General features: G+C 40.7%; 1 long non-coding RNA gene across 1 annotated transcript in view; it reads left to right on the top strand.

Moving 5' to 3' along the window:
- The window catches only part of LOC139993287 (uncharacterized), an 84,557-nt gene that overhangs the window by 37,798 nt on the left and 33,246 nt on the right, over nt 1–13,513 (top strand). The gene's annotated exons all lie outside the window — the stretch shown is intronic.

Genomic DNA, 13,513 nt, shown 5'->3' with positions numbered 1-13,513 from the left:
TATGTACACGAGCCAAGTCGCGCGTTCTTTGATTGCGGACCGTGGAAAAAGCTAAAAAGGATCCTTCGATGCCGAGGCGAGTCTGCTGTTTCGTCACAGTCCGCTTGCTCCGTGAACGCGGATTGGATTCGGCCCGGTGTAACTTGCCCGCGACTTCCTCCCATTTACACATTATTTGCCGTATCCTCCTGTCCCGCTCTGTCCTCCTATCCTCGTAGCACCTTCGTGCTACCTCCGTGTCGCCAGAGACCACGACTGCATCGTGATTTCTCCAGGTTGACCCTACCAGCTGCTCAAGATGCCCGTTACGAATCCATAGAACCGAGAAAATCGAGGAACGCTCCCGAACCTATCCACCCTCCACTGCCTTCTGGGAGTTCTCCACTCGTTCGAGACGCGAAAGGATGATCGAAGACGGTTTTATCGAACGACACACCACAGTACCAAAGTCTCGGCGATGACATAGAAATCTTGCGAGAATCGTCCACGAGGACTCCGGGGAGTTCGATGCTTTTCTCTACGTGCATCGAGTGGGATCGTCGTTTTGGAGATCCTTTTGGCGGCTGGAATTGATTGCTTCCTGCGTTGCTAGCGATTATGCGACTAGTCCGGTGTTTTCGAGTACTTCGTCGTTGTTTAAAACCAAATATATAAATTTTCACGTCTCGTACGTTTCGTCTTACGACTTTAATTTTAAAATTCCGTCGAAGGAGAATCTTTCCCCTTTTTCATGTTATTCGGATGTTTGAAACACCTGTATATAATCCACCTGGCGTAGAAATAGCTTAGTTTAAGAGGATTGGTTTCCTTGTTTCCTCTATAAACATACTAAACACGTCGAAAGCATAAATCCATCCTAAAATAACAGCCGACGAATCAGAGTGTTTTTACCAACAGATAAAGATCGCTTCAGTCTACCTGGTAAATGTCAGAAACGTACCAAACAGTAGTACGTTCAATTTTATATGTTTTTCGCTTTAATTATTTGGCCACTGCATCGAGTGGCGTATCTTTAATTTTCTCTCGTTCCTCTCGCGTCCTCAGAGGCTACCGATTCTTCGTTCACTCCAATAATAAAATAACAGAAGCATGTTTATGCCGATGGAAACCTACATACCGAAGACTAATCTCTTCGAGTAAGTTCGTGATGTACGGTTTAATTTCCACGCGAAGGAACAAATACCAGAGGAAAGTACTGCAACAACTAGCTCTTCGCCTAACTCTGCACACACATTCGCAATGATAGACCTATCTGCAATCTCGAGACAATTTTCTCTAGCATTTATAATTTCACCCATCCTGTGTCTTCACTCGAGAATCCTATTCAAGCAAACTATCATTAACCTATCCATAACGTTTCACGCTGCCAGCCTAACGAAAAATCTTAAAATCGCTTGCTGCCGGTTCAGAGTGCAGCAGTGGAGAAATATTTTGTTGGACTCGGGAAGGGGTATCCGTTTATACGGAAAATCAAGGTGACATCCGAGCGGAGGCGAGAAGACAAGCGAAAAAAGACGTTTGCGGAACAGCGGTAGATTGTACGAGCGACCCGTGGCTACGGCTTAACCACGAAGAAGAGATCATCGTGGTGGCTTGGTCGCTGAGCAGAGGACCCCCCAGTAAGATAATGCGTTCTCTCGCCTCGAGACTTAGCCTCGCCTTAGCCGTTGGATAAGCCGCGAAGCTGACACTAACCCCGTTAACCGTTAGGTCCGTGGCTGCTGACTTTTTAAACCGTTGTTTATTTGCTATCCGAAGCCGGTCTAGAAATCCTCGATCTCGGCTCTTCGACGCACCGAGGCTGGTGATTAATCTCGCGAAAAACCACGATACTTGCTTCGCTGATTTCACTTGGTTTAATCACAGTTGTAAAAGTTGTAACGCTACAATCGCGTTTAGAAAATGCTATATTGTTCGCGCGATAAGCACAACCGTATCGGTCCAAGCGGAGAAAATAAAGGGACGAAGAAACACTTGGGCGAACAGATGTGACGTAGAAAACAATGTTCGGAAACGCAGATGAGTCGAAGATACGATTATAGAAGACACTTAAAACATTTTCCCATCTACTCCTATAGTCTCATGCTGGTCGCGTTGGAACGACAGCTATCATCTCCGGAAGCTATACTTACTGTCCCATGGAAAACACGTAATTACGCGACGATAGATAAATCCTTGCACCGTGAGGAAGCCAATAAACATCATCGGTTAGCGACAAACGGCTCGTTTATCCGGTGAAAAAGGAACCCGTAAAAACAGGCGAATCAAACCGATTGATTTGCCTGACTAAGTTAACGAAGAACGTCGAATTCCCGTGTCCACGTCTATATCAACGTGGTAACCAAACGAGACTAATCTCGGCGGACCGTCTTAACTAGCTTAACTAAAGCAACAAACGGCCGATGTAACCGTGTCCACGTTTATCCACAGACCCTTCCACGCATTTTTTCCTCGCGTATTCAACCATGCAGCCTCTTTTTCTGCCCCGCGTATACATTCGTCTATCTCGTAGCTAGTTCGCGATACGCCAATCGACTGGCTCCAGCTTTCAGCGAGTTTCCAACGTTTGGGGGTTGAAAAGCGTGGCCGTGACTCGGTCGAATCGCTTGTTCAACCCTCGTACGACCCGTACTGCACGGTTAAATCATATTTTCTACCAGCCGTGTAGATCAAGGTTGAAGCAGGGTGACGAAGAAGATGAACCGACCGGCGTCGAAGGACTTTCACGGTTAAGTTACAAATTGTTATGTTTTCACGGGTCTCTTGCTGCTTTCGTACTGAAATTCGATTCCGAGAGGTTCTGCTGATTTTGCGGGGTAGTTACCGTGAATTTTCCTTTTCCGCGCCGTACGACGAAAAAGAACAGGCAGAACGAAGCTTCTGTCTGTGTGGATTGGATAGAAGAGAGTGTGATATAACGAGAAGTCTTAGAAGATTAATACATTTTAAAAGAAATGGATTCTTATTCGTATTTTAATTATATTGAACGAGCATCATGGTCTCAGTATATCACGAGAAGATAGTCGAGGGAGTGGCCTGCTTGAAAAGGAAAAATAATGATGGCATTTCCACATCCATGTCCATAAGGATACACATATATACCTAATAGTTGGGAGTTGAATGATAGACAGCAGATATGGTACAGTAAAATAAGATTGTTCGCGTGTTAGTGGATATATGTGTAAATGACTAAGCGAGAGTACAAGGAATACGAGAAAATAATTGTAAATCGAATTCCCTTTGCTACTGACAGGCTAAAAATAAACTATGCTACTGGTTCGTATGAAAACGCAAAATTTAATGTAAGAAGGGAGCAGTTAATTTACATTTATAAAACGAAAGATAGAATTTTAAAGGTGAAGGCAAAGTGACGTATATATAGGAAAATAAAATTTTCGAAGCAATAACGTCAAGATGGCAGATAATATTACACAAAGAAGAATAAAGCTTTAGAACGAAGGAGGAATATATTACGTTATAAAGAACCGCATAGTTAAGAAAAAGGACGAACAAATTTACGGAGGAAATTTTTCTTGGAAGATATTATTCAGAAAGAAAAAATGTTGAAAAGGAGGACGAAAAGGAAATATTGCCACATAAAGAAAGGCAAAGAATACGTTACAGAAGTGTCATTCATGTGCCTATTACATTGATCTGTCAAACTAATGCATACGCAAATTTCGCTAGGTTACAACTCGTAGTTCCTTGAATGCGACCGGTCGAACAGCGTCCTTGACTTGTCACATCTTTTCGGTTTTTAGTATATGTATTACCTATTCATTATTAACACGTTCCATAGCCAAAGAAAAGTAAACGCATTGGCAGAATTTCAAATTTCAGTGGGAAAATACAATAGAATATCTAACGAGAGAACATACAGTACAGAGATGAACGCAAAGCTTAGTGCTTTCTGAACAGTTGAAATTGTTCCTCGATCTAGTGCTTTTAATCTTTCGAAAATAGCAACAGATATTAAACAATTATCATTGACGATATTAACGCCGAAAGAGAATTCAAATGTGATCGTACAATTTTCTACTTCAATTTTCAATTTATTCGTTATGATCTTCATTTTAAGAATTATAATATATTGCTTGCAACTTTCCCCATGAAAATTTGAGACTCGTATCTTAACGAGCGAACGAGTAATTTAATAGTAAAAAATAAATACAAGAAAATTCTTAAACAAGTTAACGAAACGTAACACGCGATGTATCAAGTAACGGAAGTAAAGGAATTGACGTATTGAAAGTATTAATATAAACAGACATGATCGCACGAAGGTTTTTATTCTAATTTTCCAACAGCATTTTTTCTGCCTCTTAATAGACACATCATTTTTTTTTAAATATCTCCTAACTTACCCTCTAATCTGATTCTCTCAAACCTGTCCAACCACTTTCAAAACGAGGACTCAAAACCAATACGTATTACCTTTGTACGATAGCAACCTCTGTCACGCCAATACATACAATTTTGACAGGAATCACAGATAATCTGTGAATTTCTAGCGAAAAAAGCGTGGACGTGATAGAGAGATCCTTCCTCAAAAGGGTTGTAATCCCGAAGGCGCTGGTCCAGCGTGCTTAAGCTTGCCCCGCCCATTCGATGTTTTCACATGCTTCTTCAGGATTTCTTTCTCGGGTTTCTTTCGTCAGACCGGGGATCTTTCGATTCTTTCGACCTTTCCGCGTCGAAATCCTCACGGCCAGAGGCAAATCCACGGGCGCGACAATATTTTCCAGAGGATTTCACATGCGATCGCGCGGAAATCTGGCTTAAGTGGATTTGCGCATCCATTGGAAAAAGTTTGCAAAACTTGGCAGGCTGACTTTTAAAGACTCAAAAATGAAGTTGTTTTGAGTGCAGCTTTGTGAAAGTTCGCTTACAATGTTTCCAAACTGTTCCCTATAGTCTAGCGTTTCCACTTTCTGAAACAGCGAATTTGAAGTTCAATCTTTTTACAATTTCACAATGTTAAACCACGCGAGACGATTAAATGCTTAATTACACGTAATACGAAACTCGTTATCGCTATGCAAAACGATTCATTAACACCGATAACCTGTAATTTGCGATTTGAAAATTTCCTTCGATCACGCAAGAAGATCAGGACTTGGCTTCATTATCAATTTGTTATATGTAGGTGCAATTGCACGAGCACGAAAACGAGGAAAAAGGAGGACGAAATGCCGGCGTGGATTTCGCAATTTTGTCAAATACACGCGAGGGACAAAGCGACGTATCATAGACGATTGAAAAGCATAGCGTTTTACAAAAATAAAAGCGGTCGTAAAGTTAACAATTTAACGCCAAATTTTAAGGAAATCGTTAATCCCCGGTTAGATCGGTCGGTTTATTTGACTGTGATTTCAGGGCTTAATAAAGAGACTAATAATTCCGTTCGGCAGTCCATTTTGCGAATTCATCGGGCGTATGTAATAAAGTCGGTAAGTGTTAACGGATATTGCTCGATAATGGGAATCGTAGCATCAAAAGAATTCCTTCGGCGAACGTAACCGCACCGTTTAATTAAGTTTCGTGAGCCAGCCAGGATACAGATAAAGCTTTTCATGGCTCACTAAACGCCACTCAGGATATTACGATTTTGTGCGGCACCGCGCCTAAACGTAGCCGCCGCTTGCCGCGAAACCGCGATCCCTTGAAACACCATTTCCTTTTTTCTTTTTCTTTTTCCTTTGTAGTATGCTGCTCGCATAAAAATCGATATTACGTCGATGAAAAGCCATTCGGTGTAAAATCTATCGAATAATTGGCAAATTTCCGACGATTCAAACGAGAATTGCAATATAAATAATTTCTCATATTATTAATATAAATATTAATATTATTGTTCGTGTGATGTTCTTACGACGATCTCTTTTAGTCTCTCCTCTTAAGAAGTAACAGATGGAAGAATTTTATATTAGTGAAAAGTATGGGCGACTATGAGTGGTAGAATAGTTTTAAAATTATTTTAATTTAGTAACTAACTGTAGTTGTATAACTAACGCGACGATGATAACAAAAATACATATTTAATTAAGCAGAAATAAGCATAATCAAATGCTAAGATCGTTCATAGGTGTTGGAATTAATCGTCGACATAATGAATTTTAAAATTGCTCTTCTACGAGACTATTTATCTATGGATTATCATATTTCTCGTTCGTAGTTTTCTATTATTAACGTAATGGTATCGAATGTATGTTAAATTGAATCGTCGAACGTGTGGTTGAAGAATCGCAAAGAAGGGACCAGCTTCGTTCCGACAAGCGAGCAAAATGGCCGACGCGTTGTGCGGAAAGACGAGGGGACCGGAAAGTGTTTTGGGCAGAACTAAAAGTTCATAACGCGCGATGACATGCTTACTTATGGCGGCGTTGCCTTTGTGCTTTTCGTCGGTACTACCGCCGGCGGAGAATTTGATTAGGCCAATTATGTGGCGCTGATCGAATCTTCACGTGAAATTAGATTAGCCACGATGGTTATTACGACGGTGGGCAAGCTTTTTATCAAGCTCTTCTACGCATATTGTCAGCAAATGATACAGTATTTATTTCTTTTATCTTCGTTAGCGAAGTAGAAATAGAAATTGGCCGTCAGCTGTCATTATTGAACATCATGAGCGACCAGAATACTCGTGTCATTTCCTTATGCACGATAAATGCAAATCGTATAGAAGATTTCTCCTTGCTTTACGATCGTTTTAGTCGCTGTACCATACTCAAGTAAGTATTAACTTCCACCGCAAAGTCAATATCTCATTATCGTCTTGTAAATACTCTATGTTCTAATACTTTCTTTACCTCGAATCGCTTCCTCGTTTCTGATGCTTTCTCTCGCTGAAACTGAACCGAACACGCGATCTTTTCGCCACTTAGCGCGTCCCTCGTGTGGCAAAACGTGGGTGAAACGAAATGGTAAACAGTCAATTTGTTCCTTGTCGCTAGCTCTGATTCAGAGGTATCGGATTTTCCGAACGATCTCACCGTTCTTAGCTTTGTCGCGACGAAAAGAAGGACGAAGAGAAGGAACAATAACTCTTCTTCTCTTCTTTGTATTCACAAATGTTGCTATTCGAAGCTTAGATGCTTACTTTACCACTTTTGCTCAAGAGCAATTCCAAATCGAGACGAACACGATTACAGCAAGTTCTATCGCTGATGATGGCAAACATTTTCAAGCTTCGCCTTATCAACCAACAACAAACTACGGACACGCTGCGGTGCAGTGTTTTCCTCGTGCGTTTCAACGTAGAACGCAGGGACGAGGAAGAAAGGGAGAGAGCACGGGGGAAAACGGATGGAAAGAAAAGGGATTTTTCGGGTGGTGTTGCAGCCTGTAACCAGGGTCCTGATGAATGAACCAAAGCTTCATGCCGGCCCGCACGGCAGCTGGCTACGCTGCGCTGATTAGACGCGCATCACGCCGCGTTTGTGCATCTTTTGCCAGTGGATCCACGCATGTAGGTACCGGCTGCCCTAACCAGGACCCCCGTAGACCAACGTGGTTGTTCTAGCCGCCACTTCATGCCGATCACCGATGATCAACGCTCGATTTTCCTGAATCAATTCTTCTTCCGCTGTTCACCGTCGGCTCTATTGTCGGCTCGGCCGTGTTTTCCTCTTTTTCGCTCTGCTTACCGACGATCTTTCAGCATCGGATAGCCTTGCCGAGTCTCTTTTTGTTGTTCGAAAGTGCTGCTTTGGGATCTTTGAGGTTTTCAGTTTCGCAGGCTTTCCGCGTCGCTCCTAGGTACAGCAGTTCTGAGTTTCTTCGAGTTTGTTTGAATTATTAATCGGACATACTATTCTAATTAGACCTGAGCAAAGACGAAGCCGTGTTTGAGAAAAATATCTGATATATAAAAGACATATTTTAAGAGGAGTTGTTTTGGACTATAAAATGACAAAGCCTCTGCAAGGATATTTCAACGATGCGAATGAACGATTCGATGATGCGATGGCTGAGTTAGCAGGTTGGCGAAAGGCAATCGTAAGTGAAAGAAGAAATAATTACGACATAATCCTGGAGAATAATTTTCAGAAAATGTATCTTCGTACAATTAATATTACAATTTACTGACTTTCAGTGTTTCTATCAGTGACTTTACGTCTGTTTATAGCTTTATTGCCTAAGCTATAGCCTGAATCATACCTAAACCATAACGATATGCATAATCAGAATCTAATCGTAGCAATACAATTTCCTCGCAATGAAGAATTCGAACAAACCGTTCCAACCACCCAAAATGTAAGTACAACGCACACGACCCTAATTCTCGCATCCCTTTCGAAAGAAACTCATGATCCATGCGAGCCACGAACGATCCTAGGCATCCGATGATCGAACGGTCGACGCGACATCGTTAAACGTCGTTAAATTCGCAACACCACACGTTCCCATAGCCTCTCCCCCCATGATTCCCCATAATGCAATGCTCGAAAGATTCACTCTCATTCGCGTTGTCCCGGCCACGTTGTAACGGGCAAGCGCGTACCACTGCGAACTATGCATCCCCCACGCGAGATTTGCACGGCTTTCATTGGCTCAGTTAAGTTTGATTAATCTATTCGAGCGTGCCATTGTTCGAAGTATCGCGGCCCACCCTATTGGTCGGCCTGGAGGATCCAGTATGGGTTGCATGGGGAGCCGCATTGCCATTAAGGGGAGCAGCCATGGTGTCCGCGTGAACTGGTTTTGTGTGTTTTTCGCTCTGCCCGTTTTATGCCCGCTTCCACGTCTGCTTAAGCCGACGATGATTTGTGCCCTGCCCCTTTTCCCTCTTCCAAGGGGACACCGCTTCGTGACGCTCGTGCACGATCCTCGTGATACCGCCATCGACATCGAATTAAAGGTACACTGGCTTGTCAAAGTATTTGTACGTGTACGTACTAGCTTACGCAGTAGTTGAGATTTTTCCTTTTCTTTTTTCATTTTTGGAGGAATTTTCCTGCTACGGACGATTCGGCGATTATTGTCGTAAGGCAGGCCTTGTTTTTCACGCATGGCGTGGTTCTTTAACGATAACAAGGTGTGGTTAAAGACAGGGATATTAGAGGCAGATGTCAGAAGTTGGTATAAAAGTTGGGATAAATTTGTGGAAAGTTAATGGTATCGTCGATATCAATTTTGTCAGGTTATTGTCCGACTAATTTTCCGCTCTACTACTGCTTTTCCTTTTGTCCGACTGAAACGATACTCTTGTACGGTTAATGCATTTTCGTGCTATATTATTCTTCGAGGTACTTAGGTATCTACCATTATCTACTATTTTAAAAATTAGTGAAACGTTATTTCAAATCAACAACGTCGTAAATATGTCTGGCGTGTAGTAGCGCAAAGAATGGGCTAGGCGTGGCGATTTATCCGTATACTTGACGTTCTGTTTATGAGTCGAAATTCTGATAGTATCAACGTTTATAAATAGATCGATCGAAGAATGAAATTGTAGGAAATCCCAACTTTCCTAAAATAAAAGATTTTATACCGTGTCGTTAACTTAGTTCCAGTTCTGCTACGAATCAACTTAAATTTCCTATAAAGTTCTCGGTGAAGAAAAAATTTGTTAAATATTGCAAGTAATTTATTCTCGATACGACGTTCCGTGTGCGCATATTTTAATATTATTTACTTGTAAATAGGTGAAGTTGCCGTTTATTATACGATAATCAGATTCAATTGGTTTTTAAAACAGCTGAATTATGCAAATGCAGATACGTTTTACTGAAATATAGCAGATGTAATTATCTATAATATGCCTATATTATGTATGTATATTACTCTTTTAATCCACATTATGTGTTTTTTATTCCGCTTTCTTGTACGTGACTGTGTTATATCGTATGGTACTGTAACCATCGAGTAGTACACCTGAATTTTAAAATCATACAATAATTGTATTACGTAAATAACATATTGGAGCAAGAATCTTTCCGTATAGCATTGTTAATTGCACACATAATAATTTATAATCGATGTTCTACTTGAGCATCGATTACAATACGATCAGCTAACGGCGAGCTTAATTACATGCAATTTCGTAGAGTTTCATTTTATGCATTTAACTTATTTTCTGTCTACCAAAACGCCGAAGCAAAAATGAAATTAACGATAGTCGTTATTATAATTTCTCTAGAGTGATTAAAACGAATAAATTGCCTTACGAAACTATCGATCTCCAATTCTTTAATTGATTTCAACCCCAGCTGTCTGTAAGACGCTATTAAATAAAAATAAGAATTCGCGAAAATTAATAAATTGAATTTATACAATTTCCGTAATATCATAGAGAGTATTGCGACAAAATGGAAATCATAGAAGGAACGCAATCGCGTACACGGAGGAATGACGATAACGCCGCCCCTAGTTTTGCCTCGTGAGGGTGCGGCTTAAACTTGGGAGGTCGTCACACCTATCAGCTTTGCCGTTACCGATACATCTGTCCTGGTTACTACGACGAAAAACTCACTGCCGAGAAATAAGTAACGCTTTTTATGAAAATTACGACCCTTCCGAGAACTCGTGCCGGAAAACTGCTATTGTGAAAAAAGATCAAAGAGGAAATGCAACCTTTCGTTTATTTTGTTCATAATTCTCTTTATCCGTTTAAGTTAAAAATGGTGAAATAAGCCAACTCGTACGATTATATATCGTATCATGAATGTTTCGTATTTAAAACTTGCTAACTCGACCTACCTAATTATACTGTGTCAAACTATTTCACGAGAATTCACTGATCGAAAGATCAACGTGTCGTTATTAAACGTAGGAAAATGGTTTTACTAAAAAATATTAACATTTGTCAACTTTCTAGAACTTGTACACGCTCACGAATTCGAATTTCAGCTTTCTCAGACCCCACATATCGCTTTTCATTCGGGTCGTGATTCGCCATTGAATGGTTCCCGCCCCATACTCCATCCCCTTTGGGTGTGCCATGGGGTTGCTTAGCCGGCGGCGTCTTTGTATCCCTCCGTTCTCACCCCCATTGGCAATCCTGTTCGACATTCTGTTGGCCAATCTGTTGCTCCAAGATTCTTTGGTATCCTGGTGGCTATAATAAGGTAGGTCAGGGGCGGAGGGGGAATCCTCGTCGGCAAAGGCTCGTTCTAAATCAACCGTGAGAATTCTAAAATGGAAATTTCTTCCCATTTATTTGTATATTCGCTTAAGAGTTGTATTTCTGACGCTTTACTTGTAGACGGTATAGTACACGTTGTTCCAGCAATTCTGTCTAACTTCAAATATCTCCGTTCGTTCGAAGTAGTAATCAAGCCTTATAGAAATTATAATTTCGTACTTTCAACTTGCCAATGATATTAATATAGTCTTTTAAAACGACGCGCGCTTCTCACCCAAACATTTTAGGTCCGCTCTCGTACAAGTGCTTTAAAGTTGACAGAAAATTGGAAGCCGAGAAACATCCTGTTCTCCGTCCTCATCCTATTGCTCGGCTTCGTTTGGCATCGCGTAGGCGCGGCCATTAAATTACATTAAAACGGTCTGCTCCCGATTCGTGCCGATTCGGTCGGCCAGCCCAGCTCTGATCAACTCCAGAGACACTGGCTTTCGGCAATGGGATATCTCTCTGTGCAGAAGGCGAACCGACGATCGGACGTTCGGCGACAACGAGCAATCAGCCTGCCGTATATCTGTTGCTGCTGTCGCCACGCATTTGTGGCCCATTGTGCCATCGAAGTAGGTGGTCGGCCTTCCCGCTTTTTCCCTTCTTCGTACAAAAGGTATCGTACCAGAACTATTCCTTCGGCCCTTGTGACTTTCGACCTGGAACGATACGCCTGTGCACATACTAATTTTTATCGATGCTTGCCTTCCTTGCCACGGCTTTTCTCGCGTCTCCTTTTTCCTTCCATTGTTTCACCATTGTTTTACGTTTCTGACGTAGGTCGTATCGCGCCGTTTTCCATGCAATATCTTCACGCTGAAACGTTTGCTGAGTGAATTTTTACCGACACCGCTCGCTATCGCGTGTTTCTAGTCGATTTTTCTTTTCGACAATTAGGAATACACGATATACCAATGTACCTGATATCGTATGATATCGTAATCGCTCCTATTTAAATATCTAGGTAAACGTTACTTCTAGTATTGATTTATATCTACCGTTATTTCGTTAGCGCTTTTATATCGTTGGAGTTTTCTTAGAAAAATAGACCTACGGATCTTCTGCGCGTTTCCTTGCTAAATCATTTTTAATTTACAATCGCATATCCTCACGAGTGAAGTCAGCACAGCCATCGTTGATCCAAGATAGCGAATAGTCATGCAGTTTGTGATAGTTGTTTCTCTGATTGTCTTATGACATGTAACGTAAATGTCAGGTACACTGTCTCTTTTCGATAACATCGAACTTACCGTTTTACAAATATAATGTATTTCTGTCGCGATTAACTTCTCACTATCGATGAAACGAAGGAGGTGAATAAAGAGGATCAACAATTCCAGAATCCTTTTAAATGTTCTTTTATTCCGCAACAATGAATTATACATCGGTAATTATATGTAATGAATTACAAGAATATTATGTGCATCGAATAAAATCGTCTTTGTACACAACAACCGCAATTAACTGGCCAATTAAATCACCCAATCGACGAAGCCGTGGTATCGCCTTCGTGACAGATAATTTCACCTACTGCCTTTTGTTACTTTTAATATTCCATTCTTATTAAATAAGTGGCTAAGTATATAACGCGTATGTACAAATTTCCCTAACAAATTCCTCGACGATCTTCGATCACGTTCTAATTCACTAGGTGAAGAAAGGCAATTACAAGGCATTGGATTACAACGAGGCACTTCGTTCTTTATGAAGACTAATTAATAAATATTAGAAAATATTGGGTTTCTAGAAAATTCCCACCGTTTTGAATTCTCTCGTCTACTTAGAGAAACTGAAAGAATATCGTTTGTTCAAAAATGTATATTTACTCGAATCTCTGTCGAACGATGGAACGTTGAATTCGGACAAATGCTACTTCTACTTGAGACAGTAAGTACAATTAATAATTCCTTATGGCGCTGTGTGAATTGAAAATTACGCGTACCAATATATTTATATTTTTAAATCTTATTTTATTCCATTAACACTGCACTATTGTATCGTATATCACTACGGTAAATATCAAACGATCTATTTACAAGGATTATCAGTTCGTAAGCTTCGGATTAAGGTAACAAAAGTGTAATTTTCTCTCGCGAACGAGTCAATAAAAAATCGTGAATCTTAGCTGGAATATTGGAAAAATAATTTTAATTCCAACAGTTGATACATTTTGCTATCGATCTTCGATTAAATTATTGCAAATCATAGCGAATTAAGAGCGTCGCGTTAAATTATTTACAATAACGTGCCTTTTCCAAAGATTTATCGAGTCTCAAAATGTTGATGAACGAATCTTGTGAAACAACGAAGGATGAAGAGTGAATTTAACTGTACAGGATAATGAGTAGTACGTGTACCTTATCGGTGATAATAATAAGAATT

This window comes from Bombus fervidus, chromosome 12 (genome assembly GCF_041682495.2).
Source record: "Bombus fervidus isolate BK054 chromosome 12, iyBomFerv1, whole genome shotgun sequence".
NCBI classification, from domain to species: Eukaryota; Metazoa; Arthropoda; class Insecta; order Hymenoptera; family Apidae; genus Bombus; species Bombus fervidus.
This window is presented reverse-complemented; position numbering and strand designations above follow the sequence as displayed.